At 44.3% G+C, this 22,584-nt stretch overlaps 1 long non-coding RNA gene across 1 annotated transcript in view; it reads left to right on the forward strand.

Annotated features, from left to right (window-relative positions):
• Nucleotides 1-22,584, forward strand: part of LOC126412806 (uncharacterized) — a 373,377-nt gene that overhangs the window by 140,999 nt on the left and 209,794 nt on the right. The window lies entirely within an intron of this gene.

Consider the following 22,584-nt stretch of genomic DNA (forward strand, 5'->3'; position numbering starts at 1 on the left):
TAGGTTTAATTAGTTCTAAGTCTACGCGACTGATGACCTCAGAAGTTAAGTCGCATAGTGCTCAGAGCTATTTGAACCATTTGAAATCGTTGGATAACAAAGGAGACATAGAATTTAGTTAACGAAGATAGAAAGTAAAAGATTCAGCGAATGAAAAGGCGAAAAGGAATATAGTCGTCTAGTTAAGATTAAAATATTTCCACAGGATAGACTGGTGTGGAGAGGAGCAACAAACCAGTTTTATGAGTGAGGGAAAGCACAAGTTACTTTGTGTACTGTTAACTTTGCTGAACTCTTCGTTTATTACAGTGACCCCCTCTTTTATTTCCTTCGTCAGACTGTCAGCTGGGTTTATAATTTCGACTCTCAGAACATATCTTCTTTCGTCATTGCAACTGTTTCACCCATTTGACGTAAATTCAGCTTTGTGTGCTATAGTACTTTATGACACCTGAGCCTCTGTATTGAATCTCTCTTCTCTTTTACTTTCCAACTACTTCCACTCTTCACAGCCACTTATGCTCTGCTTCTTCAGAGATAATGTCTAGGTCTCCCATTTTCTTCCTTCAGTTTGCAGTTTCGTTAAGCACCTCAGATTTAATGTATAATATTGAATTATCCAAAACTTTCTCGAATTATAAGTTGAACTATCGAAATCAGTTATTTATAAACCGATGAATTATTCAAACGACTAACAGAAAAATTTGGTTGCCTAGCGAATAATTGACCTTAGTGTTGAGAGACATTTCACATACTTTTTCAGACCTTTTTAGACTGCCAGGCTCACCTCCACTAGGGAGACGACTCCTTTGTTTCTGCTTCACTGATCTGACGGGATCAGTGCAAAGTATCAGATCTGCACTGCTACTGTATACATCTTAACTCTGCGACCCGCACCTCTGTTCTGCTGCCGTAATCAGCTGCTTGGCCAAGAGACACGCTGCTCACATTGCTCCCAGCTGCTATCTGTTACTGGCGTCAGCGGTTCTCTCGTCAGGGTTGTATTCAGTATACTGGCCGCCACTCAGACACGCTGAAAAGTAATGTCTACCACTACTGCCACCAGCCTTCGCCCTCGAACTCCAGCGTTGCCACCCTGGTCTGTTTCTCACCAAAACAAACACAGAAATGAGCCCATGTTTGAGACTGTATAAAATTTGTAGTGAAAGGATGACAAGAGTGTGTGATCACCTTTACACTTTTCCGACGTCGTTTGCTCCTTGGGAGTGGTCGTATAGCCCATTACTCTACTGATAATTCCAGGAAATTAATTAAACTGTAGGTAGGAAACGGCTGCTTGGAAATAATCGTCCTCGACACAGTGTGATTATAATTAACAAACTATATCATTTAAATGTTGGGCTCAATAAGGTTTCCTTTCTGTGCAGCGACGTGGAATATAAAATTATAAAGAATGTTGCGGAAACATAATTTATTTATCTTGTTTCAAATCGGTTTAGACTGATATCAGTCATCATCGTTGCTAAAACATATACAAGAGACAGGCCATAAACGGCCGGCCGTTGTGGCCGAGCGGTTCTAGGTGCTTCAGTCTAAAAACCACGCGACTGCTACGGTCGCAGGTTCGAATCCTGCCTCGGGCATGGATGTGTGGGATGTCCTTAGGTTAGTTAGCTTTAAGTAGTTCGAAGTTCTAGGGGACTGATGACCTCAGAAGTTAAGTCTCATAGTGCTCAGAGCCAAGGCCATAAACAACAACTGCTTTAACAAACAAAAAAATTGACAATAAAAGTAGTTACATCAATTACAACATATACAGATGTCTGAAATTAAAATTCAAAGTCATAAGATACCACTTTCAACCGATACATGCCATAAGTGGAAGTACTGTCCTTGACAGATTTCTATCATGAAGAGACACATGATAGGTCAACACTACAGCAAGACAACATGTGGTGGCGCCACGCTGCAATAAGCGACCTCTATGTAAAATATAAAAGTAATGTAAAATACAAGAAATAAGGAATGTAGCACATTACAATAAAAATTATTATTATTATACAGTGATGGTAAATGATAATACCAATTTAAATAGTTACAACAAGTGAAAATGTCTGAACGTTGTTTATCAGATGATAATAGCAAATTAAATATATACGTCAAAACTACGATCGTCAAAATTGCAAGAAGAGATAAACTCGCTAGAAATATGATTTCATTCATACTGTATAATAATGATAATAATAATAATGTGTCACTTCATGATAAAAATCTGCCAAGGACAGTACTTCCACTTATGCCATGAATCGGTCAAAAAGTGGTATGTTAAGACTGTGAATTTTAATTTCAGACATCTGTATACATTGTAATTGATGTATCTGTGATTTATTGACAATTTTTTCGTTTGTTAAAGCAGTTGTTGTTTATGCCCTGTCTGTTGTATTTGTTTTATCACAGATGATGACTGATATCAGTCGAAATCGATTTGAAACAAAATAAATAAATTATGTTTCCGCGACTGATTGCTACATTCTTTATAACTTAGTATCATTTATGTTGGTAAAAATTGGAAGTGCAACGACAGATCGATAGGTTTTCCTTGTTATTAACAGCTGAGCCTTCAAGTTATGATTGCGATTCATTGCAAAACGATGTAAGATTCTGACCACACACGGTGTTCGTTGAAATAATCACGAGTTCTCTAAGTGCAGTGTATAAAATATCACATCTACAAACTGCTGCCGCTTAGGTTTTACAGTAGCGGAAATCATTACATAGGGCTGGATATTTGTAGTAAAATTAACGTTGTCGATTGGAATAGTAGTGCACAGTGTGTATGCAATATTATGAGATTCAGTATTTCAACAAAAACAGTCAAATGGTATCGCCTTTGATGTCCGTAGCACAGTATATGATAAAAATCAGCGATTCATGCGGCAGAGAGTGGAACTCGGTATAAAGGCCGTCGGCGCTGTGTGGCGTTAGTGAGTGCGTGTGTACCTTTACTGCAAACAGGAAACAGGCACCACTAGTGACAGTGCGTGCTGTGTATCAAAAGCGTGATTGTGACAGTGCCACGCAGGAGGCAGGTATCGTGTGACGAAAAGACAGGTCCAGAACCGTTCAAGTGCAGTGATAGTTTCTATAGACAGGGTGCACATATGGACAGAGCAGACATTTTAGGCGAGTAAAAAATTATCTGGGGCATCGAAACTGTTACTTCTGCGCAAAGCGATGGCAACAAACCATTGTTCTTCTCAAATTGTTACTCATTTAAAGTTTCCATATGTTCTTGTATTGAACACTACACTGCAATTCAGCGCTTGACTCTACGAAATCTACTGCACATTTTGCAATAGTTCCGCCCACACGTCGAAAATTTATAATTAATTAGACCTGTCACACGAAAATTCTCGTACACCTACAGAAGCCACTGATAGATAGTGTTCGTTGACTGTGAAGTTCTCCTCTTCACTGAGTGAGCTCGGCTTGAAACTGATCTCCCCGAGTACACAGGAGTGACTTTTTTTGACCAAGTGAACGCCATTTCAGTACACTGCTAATTCATGGTATGCTGCTCTACACAAACACCTTGCCATTCTTTTCGACACGTGCCAATTTCTAAAATGTTATTGTATAGTAACGATAAGAGTGCTCCCAGTACTCTGCAGATTATGGAAAACTTATTACACCCACATACTTACACAATGTTAGTATATATCTCATAGAAACCATCAATGGTTTCTTTAGAGACACAGCAGCAGCCGGTTTTACATAGCTGCCCAACAGTTATGGACATAACATAAAAGCAAAACGTTTCGAGGTGTAGGAAACACATTTGAAGGCAGGGCGAAAACAATCTCGGTAAAAGGCCAGAAAATACGCTTACGACAGAAACGGACGTTATGCAGAGCCAAGTCCTTCGGCGCTGAGACAGCGTCGTTACTCACTTGCAGGAACATCTGTCAGCTGCAAGCACTAGCTGACTGTCACACCTGAAATCCTATCCCACAAAACTTTTTCTGCGTCGCTTTTTACGTAGACTGGAACCTATTGGTCTTCCCACTGAACGTGGCGATGGCAGCCATCCGTTTCTGCCAGATGTCACTTTTTTGTAAAGCCTTTTAGTCCCTGATCCAAAACAGCTCTCGTTCCTAGCTGTGCTAAACTAGCATTTGATTTTTCTGTCCTCAAAACTCCCATGAAACCCTTTCATCCAGCCGCAGTATCACAATATTACTGAATACCCCCTTTACATGGCCCAGTGACCTTACGGGAAATGCCTGCATTTTTCAAGATTTATTTGGCGTTCCAAGAGCACTGATTTTCTTGACAAATTATTTACTTTAACAAACAGTTCCATATTAAATTACTCTTAACATACTTCAGCCGTGTTGATTAAGTTAATTCTCTAGGTTTTCGCTTCTCACGTTACTGTACGGTTTGTAGTTGCAGAATAACTTCAGCCCCAAGAGTTCGTCTTTTACATGGGACATTATGTAATGCGATGCGATTTGACATGAAACCAACGACGTAGGGGATGATTATTATTGAACTTCAGAAAGCCCCCCTGGGAAACGTGAGATCTTAGGACGATGAAACGTCGTGGAAACATTTTCAAGGACATACTGAAGAGATATAACGAATAAATCATTCCAAGAAACATTTTAATTTCCGCATCTGAGGGTACCATTTATTTTATGCGTACTGTGTTTATGTGCCATGTTACAAACGTTGCTCAATGTGAGGACAATCAGCATCCATAACAGCCTCGATAACATTTCCCAATTGTTTCAAACTGTGGGTCGTGGAAGATTCAAGTGTCGTGACAGCTTGTGCACTGCATGAAGACTGCACATGGCGTCCAGGATTGTCAGCCATGGCTACTGTACTTTCTTCAGTAATTTGTGGCGCTATTGGCTGTCGGCCACTTCCAGGTACAGGTCCCAAATCGCAGTTAATTGGAACTTTCGAATGATGTTTTCAACTCCGGTGCGGAAACAGGATCTCTCCGTATTCCTTTAATGTGTCGATACTCGCGAAAAGCAACAGCATTATTGCTGTTGTTTTCATGAAACAGCGTTACTAGTAAAGCCGTACTTACTATGTCCAGATCAATGTTGGCTGTCTGCAACTGTAATGCATATTGATACTTCACTTCCAGGGCTACATCGCCGTACCAGTACCGGCGCCTAACGGCAAGCAATGGCACTAGCACTCTTAATAAAGCAAATCATGCAGTGCACTGTATTATCAGCATCCCCATAAAGATGAGTACCCATAGAGTAAATAGTTTTCGGGCTACATTAAATTGGTAGCGAAAGTTTAATGACAGGCATCCTGTGCATATTACAGTAACCTACACCTCCCAAAACACTCTACTCCCTGAGAGAAGCAGACGAACCACTGCGTAAGTGTTAGCTCAATAGTATTTCAGTGTTTTGTAAGACGACGGAGAAATAAACTCGAAAGAGCAGTGAAATTAATTCTAACCATGGAAGTAGCTGTTTTTTCTAGACTACGCTCAGTGTATGAGGTCAACAAAGACGTAACTTAAGGTACGTTTCTTACATCTCACTCCGAGCCATTAACTCCTGTTTTAGACAGAGTACAATAATTCACATGTGCAAAATGCTTTAGTATACGAAACTGCCAATCGCTTTTGTCTTCCGTTATTTCATGAATGTAAAATTTATGTGTGCCAAGTTAACATCTGAGGGAAAGTGGGCCTATTTATAGGTAAGGGAAAGATGTTTTCCAAGCTGTCCTTTTTCCAAGCTATTCTGTTACTTGAGAGCAGTGATACACATAACGGATATTTTGGAAAATCAGTAGGTAATGAAATTTAGTCCACAAAACAATTGATATGTATACAGAGACTATATTAAGGACACACAACCAACATGAATATTTTATTCCACTTTTCACACAATATGTCCAGAAATCTACACGCCGTTGCATGAAATCATAATAGCATACATGGTGTCACATTTATCATGACCACCCTAAATAACTGTTTGTCCAGATGCAAATTACAAAATGTTTCAAGCAAATGTTTTCTAGCCTTCAGGGGGACATCAATCAGCATGATTGTCGCCATTGTAGCTTTATTTTTTACAAAGACATGAGCAGCGGTATGACTTTTTTAAATGGTACCCTCTATTTTTTATTCGGTAATTCATTTCCACTCCTAAGGACCTATTTAGAAATGTATCACAATGTACCATTCACTGAAACACACCGTTATTAATTACATAGCACAACACTGACTTTGAGCCCGTGATCACAAACTCGCCCACTTGCTAGAGTTGTCAGAAAACAAATGAAAACCAGGTAAAAACATAACACAAAATTGACCTTCACTCGTTGAATGAAAGAATTATTTACTTCTTCGAGTGTTGCCTGCTTAAGAGACTTACAAGCACGCACGATATGTTCCTGCATGTTCTCTGGAGTTGTTTGAATATCACGATAGGCAGCGTCTTTAATGCTTCCCCAAAGAAGAAAGTCCAGAGGATTTAAATCAGGAGACCTAGCAGGCCAATTACCTGTTCCTCCTCGACCAATCCATCTAGCATGATACATTCGGTTCAGAACACGACTTGCACGCAAGACTTTATGTGCTGGACATCCGTTGTGTTGATACCACATTAGCATTCTGGTTCTTAGCGGTACTTAATCCAGAAGAGGAGGAATAATTCGTCTGTGGAAGGTGGCATACGCTGTGCCGTTTAGACTACCATTGATAAAATAAGGGCCAATGATTAGCACCAAGCATCCCACACCAAACGTTAACTCTCCATTGACGCTGATGTTCCACCTGTCTAAGCCATCGTGGGCTGTCGTTGGACCAATAATGCATGTTCCTTGTATTTACCTCTCCTTTGTTTGAGAAGGAACATTCATCGATAAATAAAACATTGGAGAAGAAGTTCGGGTTGGCTAGGATTTGCTGCTGTGCCCACTGACAGGACTATACACGATTCTGGAAATCATTCCCATACAATTCTTGATGTAGGTATATATGGTAAGGATGGAACTGGTGACGTGTAAGAATACGAGGTACACTGGTTTTAGGAATGCCAATCTCGTGTTCAAGCTGTGGTATGTTCGCATGTGGATTCATAGCAACGGAAGTGAGAACACTAACTTCAGCAGCTTCGCCTGTATGAGTGCTACGACGGTTGCGTTGTCGTGGGTTGAAACTTCCCGTTTCCTGAAGCGTCACAAGACGAGAAAACATCCTTCGGGAAGGTGAGTAATTGTCGGGATATCCCTCTCTGTATAGTTCCGCTGCCTGCGTAGCGTTTCGACTACCTTCAACAACAACAATAACAACAACAATAAAAGAAACGTTATTTCGATGCAGTTCCTAGGAAGGACAGTCTTTACTGTGTGCCTACTCTACATAACAGTCTTTAAAAGGACTGAACAACTGTGCTAAATATACCCGAACATAAGAAACAATATTGCAGTTACTGTTCTGCTAACTTACATTCCCCATAGATGAGTAGCATTTCTACCTTCTCTTCGTTGGTGTACATTCTACTCACACAACTCTACAACTGACGATGGTTGACGGAATGACGGGTGTGCATTCTGCTTATGTTTACATTTGTCCTCTGTCAACGTCCGCACGTGGATGTGTTCCATTACCCCAAGTATCTGCACCAAGCTCTGGGAGCGTCAACGTCAATGTTATGTAATTAATAACGTTGTGTTTCAGTGAATGTTGAGTGATGTCCCCCTGACGGCTAAAGAACATTTGCTTGAAGCATATTGTAATTTGCATCCGGACGAACAGTTATTTAGGGTGGTCAAGATAAATGGGACATACTGTATATGTAAGTATGGTGTTTGTCCGGCACCAATTTTCACTTGTCACTGTTGAATATATTACAGTATCCAGCTGCAGAGGGTGTCTTCCTTTCTCTTAAAATACATAGACATTTACGCCCGCTGTGTCACAAAGTGGTGCCTGTTCTGTCGGACATGTCCAACAGAACCGACACCACTCACATATATGGTAGTATCTGTGAGCATAGCTATCTCATAGTAATATCAGTGCAAATGCACACTACGTACGAACTCACGCGGGGCTCAGCAAAAAGCTGTGAGCAACGAGGTTAATGGAGAGTGAACGCTACTAGCAAGTAAAAAGATGAGAATTTGGGGCGGCTGCGAAGCATATTCGGATGGCTTATGCGGTTAAGGTGCCCATTCGCCTTAGGTGGAAAATCTGGATTCGAGTTCCCATCCGGCACATATTTTCAAAAGTCGCCGTTGAATTTATTTCAGTGCCAAATTGCAGTCGATGTCTTCGTTTCTCTTAAAAATCATGCATACATGGTGTTCAAATATTCCCGTTACAGATTTCTAGGACTTGTCGAGGGCACTGAGTACATAACATTTTGCATAGGAAGCCATGTCCGGAAACTTACCATTTCTGTTCAACGACGCTTTCAGTGCAAATGTTTAACTCATTCACTTGTGCCTGAGGAACTGAATTAGGCGTGACGTAATAGAATTAGTAGATAACAAAACGAAAGGAAACATAAGTTCTTGTACTTCCATGGGTGGAGTTCTATAAGTTGTTCCTTTAAGTGTCCTCACAAATAAGAATCTAGTGGTCAGGGGAACGTGAAGGCTGGAACATGGGATCTCCACGACCAATCCATTTCCCTGGAAAGGTTTCATTTAAACAGTTACGCCCATTCATTCCAAACCGTGACGATGCACAATCATGCTGAAACAATAGCTGTCACCTAACGTTTTCTATAGCGCCAGGCAAAGTATTGCAAAGAATCGTACGATACAGGGGCGCATTGAACTTGTCGACAATAAGTAAGGGCCCAAAAGCATTCCTCCCTCGATTTTACCTCACAGGTTTATGCCAAAGCATGCCTGAAAACCATGTTCATGAGTGACTTTCGAGTTGGGTTCCGGCAAATAACAGCTGTTGTGTCCTCCCCGATAGCTGAGTGGCCAGTCGGCTTTCAGCCGTGATACCGTGCGGACGGGCTCGGCGCACCGGGCAGTGCTCCGCAGGTGTTGTTGTTTACCCGCTAGCGCGCGGCCGCGTCGTTGTATTGCCTTATAGTACCTGTATCGACCCGCCATGGCGTTCTCATATCGAAAAGCTACAATCAAACTAACGTTCAACGAATCGTACACGAGACCGAAGGCCCATTAAATTGAACGGTTTCTACGAGACATCATGCACATAGAACCACAAGAACTGATAAGCACAGTCTACCTCAAACAGATTGATGAAGCGGCGTGCGACAGATTACTCCTACGATCTGCACGCGGCTTTCGCTTCTGTCACGCAGACGGTAATATGAGCGTGGCAGGAGTTGACCATGCTGGTCTGGGGGTGCGTACCGTGCGCATCTTTGAACTACCGTTCGAAGTTCCTGCCAACCTAGTGGTTGATGCGCTGCGGCCATACGGCACAGTTCTGAGCCACACAGAGGAGAAATGGTACACATTCGAAACGTACCCTGTCCTTAACGGGGTACGACAAGTGCGCATAGAACTTAAGAAGCACGTTCCATCATATATTTTCGTTGGTGGCTGCCGCGCAATTGTTATATATGATGGGAAACCGAGGACCTGCTCGGGCTGCGGCCAGGAGGGCCATGTTAGAACTGAGTGTCTGCAGCGCCGCCTCGTTCAGGTGCCTCGCAATGAACTTCCCCAACGATCCACTAAGACCTCTCTCCCACTAACATATGTGGAGGTGGCACAACATGATGATGTGATGGATGATCAAAACCTGCTACCTCCTCAAGCCGCTGCCAGCTCCGTTGGAGAGTCAGCGCCGTCGACGACGACGCAGCCCAACGGTGCAGAGGTTCCTACAGCCTCTGCCCACCGCAGCGTCGTGGGCACCCATCCACCGTCACTGTCGGGATCGGACACAGGGGTTCCTAGCGACCGAGACTGTGTCGAGCCCCGCCCTCCGGTGGATGTCGAATCTCGGACCCGAAAGCAAATCACCCAAGCGACACAAGAAGAGGCGATTGTCAGCTGAAGAACAGGACAGGGATGTGAAGCCGACTTCGATGACTCGTCCACAATTGCAACGGATTCCAGTGGCATCATTCACCAGAAGGTGCCTGAAGACAAGGAACACTCTCCTAAATTTGGTGGCCTAGAAAACGAGGCGCATTGCGTCGACTCCCAAAATGTGGGCTTCTGTGAAAGCGACCAGCCACCAATGACATCACAATCGTCTCTTGGTGATGGGGCAGACGATATGGAGGCAAATGATGCACAGCAAACATCGATATCTCCACCAGAGCCCTTGGCTGACATTGAGCCCGGAGGGCTCTGCCAGTCAGGGACTCATACGGCACAGTAATGAACAGCATGCAGATGGATGGCTGTGTGGCATGTGTGATCACTGTGGGCTTCCACCGGCACACTGCCTCCGCCACTTGATGTCTCAGTCATACCGTGTGGGAACAGTCAATGTAAATGGTGTCTCGCATATTACACGACATGATCAGAGCGGCAGACTTGGACATTGCCCTTCTCCAGGAGGTCCATCCCGAGCTGTGTCTAGACCTGTATGGCTACACCACCTACTGCCTACCCTTAGGTGATGGCGCAGGAGGGACGGCCATCCTTCTCCGAGATGGCACAGACGCGACGGACGTGACGTACTTGCCGGACGGGCGAGGCATCGCACTCACACTTGGCGCAGTCCGCCTCATTAACGTCTACGCTCCCTTCGGTAATTCGCACCGTGGTGACAGGCATGTCTTCTATTCGGAGGAGGTAGCCCCACTTTTGCAAGGAAATATGGACCATTACATACTGGGCGGCGATTTTAATAGTGTTCTGCGGCCCGAGGACCAGATACCGCATTACGTCCCATGCCCGGTTCTACAAGCATTGATACGTGACCTCGCGCTCCGACACATGGCTCTTACATCATGGGACCCAGAGTGGATATACGCACTTTACCAGCCATTTTGCCAGTCATCTGGACCGGATATACGTCTCGCGTGCCCCCCGCACAGCAACCCGTGATGCAGAACTCTGGTCGACGGCCTTCACGGACCATCTCGCGTACATCTGCACTGTCAGCTTACCCCGACACCTCACAAGACGCAGCAGGGGCCCGTTGACGCTGAACGTCTCCCTCCTACGCGAGGAAGCGTGTCGGCGAGCAGTCACTGACACGTGGCGTCGATGCATCAGGCGCCTGCCCATGTACGCTTCCACGTTGCTGTGGTGGCTGGGATGTGTCAAACCTGCACTCCGAAAGACCTTGATGGCCTGCGGGCGTGACAGAGCAAACTGGCAAAGGGCAACATCGGAATTTTACTATACAGCGTTACGTGAGCTGGCGACGCAACCGCCGTCTCCCGAACGTCAGATGTCCGTACAACGCATCAAAGCTCGTCTACTTTGCATCAGGACAGAGCAGCTAGAAGGTGTCCACATCCGTGCGCGAGTGCAAGACTGTATCCCCAACGAAACGGCGTCAGTGTATCACATTGTGCGCGAGAGGCGCCACCGCAAACGTCAGCTCATTACGGCGGTAAACACGGAGGAGGGCGGCCGCGCGGTGACACAAACGGACATAGCGCACACGTTCGCCAGACACTATGGGGCTTTGTACATGGAAGATCCGCGAAATGTACGTGATTATGACGAGCTGTTGCACGATTTTCCCGCCCCTCGGGACGTGGCACCCGATGATAGTCTGTTGTTGCCGATTACACCCGACGAGCTGACATCGGCCGTGGCACGTGGAGCACCGAACAAGTCGCCTGGACCGGACGGTTTACCCCTGGAATTCTACCGCACGTTTTACGACCTTATGGACGACAAGTGGCTCCAAATGTTTCAAGACCTGATCCGCCCTGATTTCACTGTCCCCACAGAATTCACAGAAGGTATCTTGATCTCAGTACCGAAACCGAATGATGGTGTAGGTGGCAGGACTTTCGCCCACTCACACTCCTCAACAACGACTACAAGATCTTCGCCCGTATCCTCCGCGCGCGACTCCACACCGCTATCGGGAACGCCATCCACACCGATCAGATATGTTTAGGTGGTGTGAGCAACATTCATACGGCGTTAGTAGCATACCGCGACGTAATTGCTTTGACGGCGGCCTGCAAAATACGAGGCGCCCTTGTAGCCGTAGTTTTTGACCACGCATTCGACCGCGTCGACCACGGCTTCTTACGCGCAGTTTTGCAACATAAGGGCCTCTCTCCGGAGTCTGCATAGGTGGTCCTTCGACTGGTCCACGGAGCGCGCTCCCGCATGATGGTCAACGGTTATCAGTCCGGTCACATTGTTGTTGGACGGTCAGTACGACAAGAGTGCCCCCTGTCGGGTATATTATTTGCTGCAGCGCTTGAACCAGCTTTACATGGTCTACGGCAGCGATTAACTGGTATCTCCTTACGGGACGTGACTTTCGTTGTGGTGCATTCGCCGATGACGTGGAGTTCCTGGCCAGATCAGAGGAAGAAATGCATATGGCGCTACAGTGGCTACGCCAGTACGGGGCGGTCGCTGAGCGCGTCATCAACGTGAAGAAGACAAAATACATGGATGTCGGAGGGGGGCTTTCCCACACAACGGCGGTGCCCTTTGACAAGGTGCCCGTACTCAAGTGTTTAGGAGTGCAATTCTACAGCAATGTCCGCCGCACGGCGGCGGCTACGTACCGCCGGCTCCTACATCAGCCACGTGCTCTGCTGCAGGACAACAAACTGCGTCGCTTGGATATGCTCCTCAGAACACGTTATGTCAACACCTATCTTGTCTCAAAACTGAACTATTTTACGCATATCCTTCCCTTGACGGCTACGATGGCCGACAGATTTCAAGCAGCATATGGACATTTCGTAAGCACCGGTCTGGTTTTTAAAGTCCGATACGCCACCCTGACACTGCCGCAGCGGGCGGGCGGTATCGGTTTAATTCATGTATATAACCGTGCGCGATCGCTTTATCTCAACACTATGCGTCGCACATGGACCTCTGCCCACGCCACTCTGACGGGCACCCTGACAGCGGAAGTGGCACCACACTCTCTGCATCCCCCGGTTTCTGTAGGACACATTTCACCGGCACTCACCCACATCAGAGACTTCTTGATTGACTTCAGCTACTTACGGTCAGAACTTCCGACGACACGGAAGCCCAGCACAAAAGACTATTATCGCCTCTATCAACAACAGCAACCTGTAAATACGGTCGCCCACAGACATCCTGAAGTTGCCTGGAATACGGTGTGGCGAGCGGTACACACGCCTTTTCTACCTACGACGGTGCGTTCATTGTGGTACGTGGTTGTGAATGGGAAGTTCGCTACTCGTCAGAGGCTACAGTCCATACATCTGACGAACAACCCCTTGTGTCCGACATGCTCAGTCGTTGACTTGAATGCACACCGTCTGACGTGTGCCGCGACCAGCGAGTGCTGGCTACTGACGCAGCGCATGCTGGCGTTACTCTTGCGGCGATTGCCGGAGTCTATCTCCCCTGATGATGTATTGCGCCCCGACGGCGTGTACTTTCCATCAACCAGAACAAAAGCCGTTAATTGGCTAAAAGGCATGGCCGTTTACTACATATTTTGCGATGCTCCCAAAGGCACACTCGACTTTTGGTCCCTATTGATGACGACACATGCAGCTTTCAGCCGCCACCCGAAGTACAGAAGTCGTTTCGCAAATTATTTAGGTTCATTATTTGCGGATCCTCCTGCTCACTGGGGCGTTCCGGGTATGAGACGCTGAAAATGAAGAAGAATCCTGGAGCATATTGATCCTTTACGGACGGAATAGGGGGGAACCCCTCCCAACAGACGAGAAGACGACTCGGACGCTCGGCTACGGCAGTTGTAGGATCTTTCTTTGTAATGAAACAAAAATAAATCCATAAATACAATACAAAATGAAAAACAAATTAAAAAAAATTAAAAAAATTAAAAATGTTATAAAAATTAAAGAAAGAAAGAAATAAAACAACATCGACAAACCCACTACATCCTCTAACTCGAACACGTTGCTTGGGCGAGGCGGCGGGATGGCCAGGCTTCGGTTGTCGACCCCTGCCCTACCCGTCGTCCTGCTCCTGCAGCGGTTCATTAAAAAAAAAAAAAAAGTGGTCAGCGTGACGGATGGCCGTCCTACGGGCCCGGGTTCGATTCCCGGTTGGGTCGGAGATTTTTCTATGCACAGGGTCTGGGTGTTGTGCTGTTTTCATCATCACTTCATACCCATTCAGCGCGCACGTCGACCAATGTGGCGTTGAATGTAATAAGACCTGCACGAAGGCGGCCGGACCTGCCCCGAAAGGGGCCTCCCGGCAAATGACGCCAAACGCTCATTTCCATTCCATTTCCACAGCTGTTGTGGAGGTTGAAAATACTTTCATTAATGAAACAAGATTCGTCAGTTCATACGATGTTTAAAATGTTCGCCTTCTTGCACTTTGTGAAAAAGCCATTCTAAAACTGTAGTCGTCGAATATGGCCTTCTGGCCGCTGAAGTGGAGTTAAGATGTAATGATACGTATGCAGTTCTTCGTCGTGCAACACCTCAACAACTAATTTTTAGGTATTAGGAACTACATTGTAATATCAAGGATATTTCGACAATGTGATTGGTGAGCAGTTTCAAGAATCGTGTCCCCCGGTTGATGGAGTGCATCTGCTCCTTGGATGATTTCTATCCATTACAAGAGGACGAAGACTACCAGTTTCCCAAAGGCATTGCTCCAGACGGCGACAAACTTTCTTATCGGGATGACGCCTTAGATGGTATTGAGAAGCATACACACACGCAGCAGCAGCGTCAGCAGCAGCCGCACCGTGATCATCTCATGCACCCAGCACCAAATACATATCGACGCACTCATCGTTTGTGTACTCGGTCGGGAAGCTACTCTACATGAACTTGTCAGGATCGGTTGTGACTGTCCCCTGCGCGGTTAGCATGCATTTTAATGGACCCTACTGCCATGTGATAGGCTATTATCAAGTGATAAAATTATGTTCTGCTAATAAACAACGAGAATTAGGGAACGAACGTCTGAACAATTAATAAGGAAACTGACGAACGACAGTTTGAAAGTGAGTTAAATGTCCGAGCACACTACTCAGTGAATTACGTCTGTTGGAACGGTAGTGTGGGGTAATACATTTTGCTCTGACTGTAAGATGCGCTGCACGGTGTGGCAGTAATACCAACTCTTCGTTTTCATTCATGTGTTTTCAAAATGCACCCGACCTGCTAGATAAACTTTTACCTTTAATCTGGATGAGGGATTGCATGTCAACCCCCAAGTGCGTCAGTTTTTCTTCACCGTCTATATGGTAATATCCATTGGCATAGATGGCTCACTACATCCGAACGTTAGCGGGACTCAGCCAAAAGCTGCGAGCAAGGGGTTAACGGGCAGCAGATGCTACCAGCGCATGCAAAGTTGAGAATTTGGGTCGGATGGGAAGCAGTCTGCCTTCAGCATTCCTACAGTGTGGACACGTGCCTGTGTTCCTCTCGCGAGGCAACACTCGCCTGTGTTGGTGTTTATAATGGCCGTTATACGTGCGCCAGCTAGACTAGCAAGACCACACGGCGAACCAATATCGTAAAGCAACGCTACGATTCATCTTTTGCCCCGAGTTCACCTGACCCTAAGAACTCAGTGTGGTACAGTTCTTAAGAGACTAGCTAAGAGATACCAGCCTTGGACTTCATAGACACACATTTATTCATCGTTAGTAGCACAGTGTATGTGAAGTTATCAGTGATGCCACGAGCAACAAGATCATCGGAGAGGAAGTTAGTGACTCCGCTTCTGCCACGCGGATGGCAACGTAGACGTTGTGTACATCGACCACGGTGTCTCGGCGCCGAAAATTTAGTTTTTGAACTATCACCTATAGCTTTTAAACTATCACCTGCTGACGTTTTGATAACCGCGCTCTGCACCTACAACGCGGTTCTTGACCACGTAGCCGAAACGTTGGCACAGTTCAAGACATATTCTATGTTGAATGGTGTCCGAAAAGTGCTTGTCGATCTCCATAGTTATGTGCTCTCCTATCTGCGCATCTGGGGCTGCAGAGCCATTACAGTGCATGACGGCCAACAGCGCGTGTGCGCGGGATGAGGTAAGGAAGAACGTCTTCAGTCAGAATGTAAACAGGGGCAGATCGCACAATTACCACCTACGGACGTGACGCCCTCACCCAGCCCGACCACTCTGCCAGTGACGTATACACCGGCGCTTAACGCCTCCACGATTTCACGAAACCTGCCGCTTAGCCACCCCAGCCTGTTACAGCCACCACAAGGTGACAGTTTTGATGGCGGGAAGAGACCAGTAGACAGGGAGTTAGCCACACGGCAGCCTTTCCCACCCTGTACTATGATTGCTTCGCCACCGTGTCAGCATTTGGATCCCTTGTGATGTCGACGGAAGCTTTCGAACCCTTCTGATGCAGAAGGACATGTTCGCAAACAACGTTTGCCATGGTGACACAAGAAGAGGCGTAGGTCGATACCACGAACCAGTGACAATCTCACACATGGGGATGATGACGTGACACGTGCGAGTGACGCCCACCTCCAGATGTCCGCTGCCGGCGACAGTGACGGGCCACCTTATCCATCGATCATGCCAGCGCTCGTCACCTCTGTGGGCGGCGTAACGAACAACGCGCGGGAGAGACAGTTATCTCCCCGCCGGCATCGAACTGCCACCCCCTCAATCCCGTTAGCGCATGCATCAGTTGGGCTGCTTAACCGGAAGTGTGTGACAATAGTTCTGAAGTCCACCACTAGTACTCTGTTGCGGTGACGCTCAGCCAACCCAGTCTAAAGCTCACGTGTCTCAAGGAAAAATGACGGGAAAGATGAAAAATGCAAGCACCATGCGTATCCAAAATAACCAGTAGCCCTCTCATGTTATGCAAAATAACTAATAACGCTCTCATATCACGCATCACCACGTTATTAAAATATAAATAAATAAAATAAAACAAGTATTGAGAGAAATTTAAAAACTCAAGCAATACACACTTCTCCTCAAGGAAAACACTTGCAACTAACTCTAAAGCCGAAAAAAATAGATCGAGGTACTATTCTTCCAAAACTCACCAAAAAAATATTTAATTCTGTTAGGGGTAAATGTTAGGCTGGAAGCTACGATCATAGCCTACCATCCCAGTTATGTTTTAAATTCATCGGTCTTATAAGAAAAAACAATGTATGATGGAATTTCGAGATTGATCAAGTTTGTATGAAGTAACACCGTGAATCGAAACCATAAAAATGCGGTAAATACATACTACAGGAAAGAAGGGCATTTTTACGAAGGTATTGATCCATAACACTGTCATGTCTAGCATTTCAACACGACAAAAATTATCACCTGCAGGAGAGCACACAGCCATATAGTGATAGGTATTGAACGCAAATGTCCAGAGCCCAGCTGCAGCCGGCAATAGCGCCCCCGCGTAAACAGATCCCGAGGACAATAGCGCAATTCAGCTAGGTAGCCGCCGACAGCTCACGAGGCGTAGCCCTGTGCAGGTCTGGACCGCTTTGCCCCGCTGATCACCCGGCAGGCAGCTGTGTTACTGCCTATGTCAACTTTTACGTCCATTAAGACGCCATGAGATGCTATTGGTGCTTACAGTTATTTAAGAGCTTATAATAGCTATGATCTTATTACAATACGTTTGTTTTTGGATAGGGTCCGCCTTCATACAGTTTCATTGTACGCCACGTTTGTTTTTCCAGGTGGAAAACAGTGAAACAATCACAGTGACAGTGACATTGACTGCTCAATATATAATGTTTGACAGTGATGAATATGAGAAAAATAAAAAGTACGTGAAACATAATGTAAACAGACACACAAAAAAATGGTTCAAATGGCTCTGAGCACTATGGGACTTAACTTCTGAGGTCATTAGTCCCCCTAGAACCTAGGACTACTTAAATCTAACTAACCTAAAGACATCACACACATCCACGCCCGAGGCAGGATTCGAACCTGCGACCATAGCAGCTGCGCGGTTCCGGAGTGAAGCGCCTAGAACCGCTCGGCCACCCCGACCGGCATAGACACAAACACACACACACACACACACAGAAATAATTAATTTCAGGCATAGAAATAACAATTTTCAAGTCGTAATTTTCGCTTAAACAATTTATCTACTTTAAGGTGTCAGTGGTTGCAGATGACAAACCGTGGAACAAAACAATCACTGTAGAAACACAATACATAAAAAGAACACCATTTGGTAAAAAGGTATGAATTCATAATTTTGCGTGTTTTTTCAAATATCTGTAATTACAATTTAAAAACTAATAGTTACATGTATGCAAGCAGTAAAGAACGTTCCTTATCTTTAACAGCCATAAAATAAAAGCCCACTGAAGATGCTGCAACTACAGTCAAACTTGTTTGGGTTAAAAAACTATATTGTGTTTTGCTAAAGGCGGACCATATCCAAAAACATACGTATTGTTAAAGCAAACACGGAAAACAGAGATTCAACCCAAAGATGATCTTATTACACTTTGAAAGGAGTACAGCGACACAAACGCTTATTTATGTTTTTGTGGAGATGTTCCTTCATCTACTACACTGTAACACTTTATAACGAGACAATCCGACGAACAGACGGCATTAAAGCAATTCAGAGGTATGTGGGCGTTTATTTCGCGAAATATTAACGCTAAAGTTGACAGGCAGCATGACAGTTCACATCACCAGTATGGATCTCGCTAAAGCGTATTTACTAGATGGTCCAATATCACTTAATGTCGTTACGGTTATGTTACAATTATTTCACATGTTTCCAGTTGAGTTCTGAGTCGGCCATTGAAATATAGGGAGCAAATCGTTGTCGCTTCTACATAAATCAGAAAACTTACGACGTTTACTGTCAGTTCTTAAAAATGGGATTGACTGTTGAATAACATATCGGTGTACATTGCAGCGGCAATTCTGTGTTATATAGCACGAGAATGTCGCTTATGGCATTCTTACTTTCCGAATTTGACATGCAAAATCTAGAATCTCCTCTTTAATGCGTATTATTGTGCAATAAGATATGTACTTTACAAAATCAAAGTATGCTGCCACTTTAACAGCGAAAAGTTTCCGTGGTACTGAAATCAATGAACTTAATACCCACCATTAAGGACAACTTGCTATTTGACCGGAATTACTCAGTCCAACCTTACATTTGACATGATTTTCCGTATTTTGCTCATATGGTGACATCTACGAACCGTATTTGACAGTGCCCAGAAGTCGGGAATGCGAATTTTTGTTTATACACGCACTTGAAAACATGATCGAATAGGAGTTTAAGATACGTCTGTCACAGATTGAAACTCTCCATAGCAATCCATATTGTAGCACAGAATCCATGTGAGTTTAAGAATCCTGACTACTTTAGAGTTATTTTACAGATAGTACCCAATCCAAGAAGGCAAATAATAACTCTCCTATTGCAACCGGAATATGAAAGGAAACGGCTGCAGTGATACGAAATATACTGCACAGATATGAAATATGCTCCACAACGTGTTATATGAAGGGTTTCACTGCATACATAGTCTCGTTCCAAAGTTTTGTAGTTTAACAGAAGCAGCGTGAATATCTTTAGGTTGGAATAATACGATAATTTCGCTTACTTAGCGGTACTTTAAACTCCAGTCATCCTTCTTATGAACGGAAAGTAATCTAGTGGTCTGGCGATTGAAGTTTGATACAGCGTTTCATCCTACAGCAAAGAGCACACATTAAACATTCTAGAGCTACGAAAATGTTTGTGTATTACACCACGATCACACTGAACTACATATACCCTCAAACCTAAGTGGCACCATTGAACCCTCCTACCACTGACACTTATCCTGCTGGATGACAGAACACAGCCGTTATATAGCTCTCGGAAGCCCCACATCTCAAAATACATAAAGGACACACATAGATATTGAATGATATCAACGGACTTCTAAATAATTTCTGTGAACACAAGTGTTAGTTCCACTGGTCTGCAATAACACGATAACGTTATATAACACAGACAATTACAAATGTACTTGTGCAGGAAACCTCTCCAACGGATTTCTTATATTTCTTACGGTACTGTCTTCGGAGTTTAGCATCAGGTGGTTCTGTGCGCCACTGAGCTCAATGTAATTGTATTATAGCATTATACAGAGAACTCTGAAATCTACGAGTATTTTCGATATGTATACACACCGTCACGAAACGTAAGGTGTAAGTTATAGAATCTATGGTACACCTTCCCACGGTTTCATCCAACAGCTAGACTCTTTTCGGGTGCATAAATTCAGATTACATGTTAAGCACCTGCATTGCATTTTAAAATGATTTTTGGTGATTCGTCATATAAACGGAAACGAGGAATCAAATTGGAGTGGGTGAAGGGGGGTGGGGGAGGGGATGTGAGCTATACATGAGATACCTAACATTTCCAGCGTAATTACAAATAGTGGAAGTTGAGGAATCTTAAGATGTGAGTGACACGTAACACGTTGGTAATCGACTGGCGGGGTAGTGACACTCCTGTTAGCAACCTTGCATGTTTCCTATCGTTGCTAAATCATTGTCTGACGAATGTCGCTGTGATTCCTTCAAAAAGAGCTCTTGTGTATGTTGTTTCTACTCGTATTTGTCATGATACTGAATGTGAGAACATGTAATGCGATACGATCAAGCTTGTGAACTTCGAGAAATTCCTCAACGCTGTGCGAGTGTACCAGATGTTACAGAAACTGTATAGCTCACAACCCCTCCCCCACCCCCCTGCATCCACTCCAGTTTGTTTCCTCGTTTGGCAGACTGTAACATCAATAGCGAGCGCACGTTAGACAATCAATTTTGTTTTGAAATCAAGGAGTTTAGCGTACATCTAGTATCCAGCAAGGCGTGAATTCGACCAATTGTTCTATCACGCCTGGAACTATTTGCAACGTGAAAGTGTGAGACCTACAAGCCTTTTCTGTTATACTCCAATCTGTAGCCTTACAAAAGTAACAGTTTAGCTTGTGATTGTGTTACGTGGGATAAAAACAGCTGGAAAACTTTTTCAACACTAAATTCCTTGATTTCAACACAAGACAGGAAAATCTAATTTCACGCTTTCAAGTGAGAATCTGCCAAAAGCGGAAACGATTTGGGAGGGGGGGGGGGGGATCTGAACAATACAGCTTCAATATTATATTTTAAGATCACGTTTTATTACGGAAATAACTGTGTCAGATACTGTGCTGTTTGTACGAGCCAAAGACGTGATAATGACGAATTTGATTGCATTATCTCTGATTTTTATTATCTGTATCGTTCCTGCTCCGGTAAAGACGAAGGGAACTTATTAGCGTGAATATTACGTACTACGGTACGACAGTAAGAGTCAAAGTTTTACTCGAGGAAGAAATAAACGAGTTCTTATCTCTGATAAATAATCAGGCGAGTCTCGAAGGCAAATATTACTTTTTCAAGTCAGTATAATTACTACAGAATGTTTCAGCTACAATAAGTCGACGTGGAGTTTGAGAGACGCTGGGAGATCGGCGGACGAACCTGCAAATAAGCACGGCGACTTTCAAGAGACTCAAGAGCATGCAACAAGAAATCTGCCACAGCTCGTTACCAACATATTACTACATGACAAAACACACACAAGGAGAGTTTAGTTTCAATGGCCATTTCGATACACCATTTTAAAACCAAGAATATATACCAATCTTGTCTATAAAACCATAAAATATTGTAAAACTAACAATATAATCTGGTGACCATTAACAGGACTAATTTGTGTCTGGAAATACACTTACGATGTATTACACGATATTGTATTTGTTACGTACTATTATACGGTAATAATATTTCTTTTTCATATACGATTGCTGGAGTGTTTCAAAGAAGATATATGTAAATGAGCAAGTAACATGAGATAGTAACCTTTTTTTTAGATTGGACGTAGTCAGTGAGAATAAATTGTTTGTCAACTAATATGCGACGTTGCCACAAAGTCCACATTACATTGTTTCTGGCGTGCCGTTTCAAAGTAACCATCAAGCACTTTCTTGCAGGAAGAGACTGTTTATGACTCAACTGTAATAGACTTAATCATTTTGAATGGATTAAGACAATCTGAGTAGAAGATTAACATTTGTATGATTAAAATAAGATAGCACGCTAGAATAGGACAACAGACGGAACAAGACGTTCAGCAGGCGATTAACGTACGGGAAGTTGCGGATCCGTTAACATTAACGTTGGCGCGCATTCAGCAAAAGTCAACCGCATTCAAAACCGATTTTTTGAGTAGTCAGGCTGCAACGCGGACATTATTACTGGCCACTGAAAGAGAATTACAAAATCAGGTCATAAAATCATAGACGGTTCTCAACAATGCCAGTCTACAGATTTCAAGTGCACGGAGAAGTTGAGCACACGAATTCGCAAAATTCCGAGATCAACACAAACGTTTGCCAGATGTATTTGATACTTTAAAACTGAAATTCGGAAATGTAAAGGTAAGGCAAGGTGAGTTAACTAATACTGTTGCCGATCTAT

Source organism: Schistocerca serialis, chromosome 1 (genome assembly GCF_023864345.2).
Source record: "Schistocerca serialis cubense isolate TAMUIC-IGC-003099 chromosome 1, iqSchSeri2.2, whole genome shotgun sequence".
NCBI lineage: Eukaryota > Metazoa > Arthropoda > Insecta > Orthoptera > Acrididae > Schistocerca > Schistocerca serialis.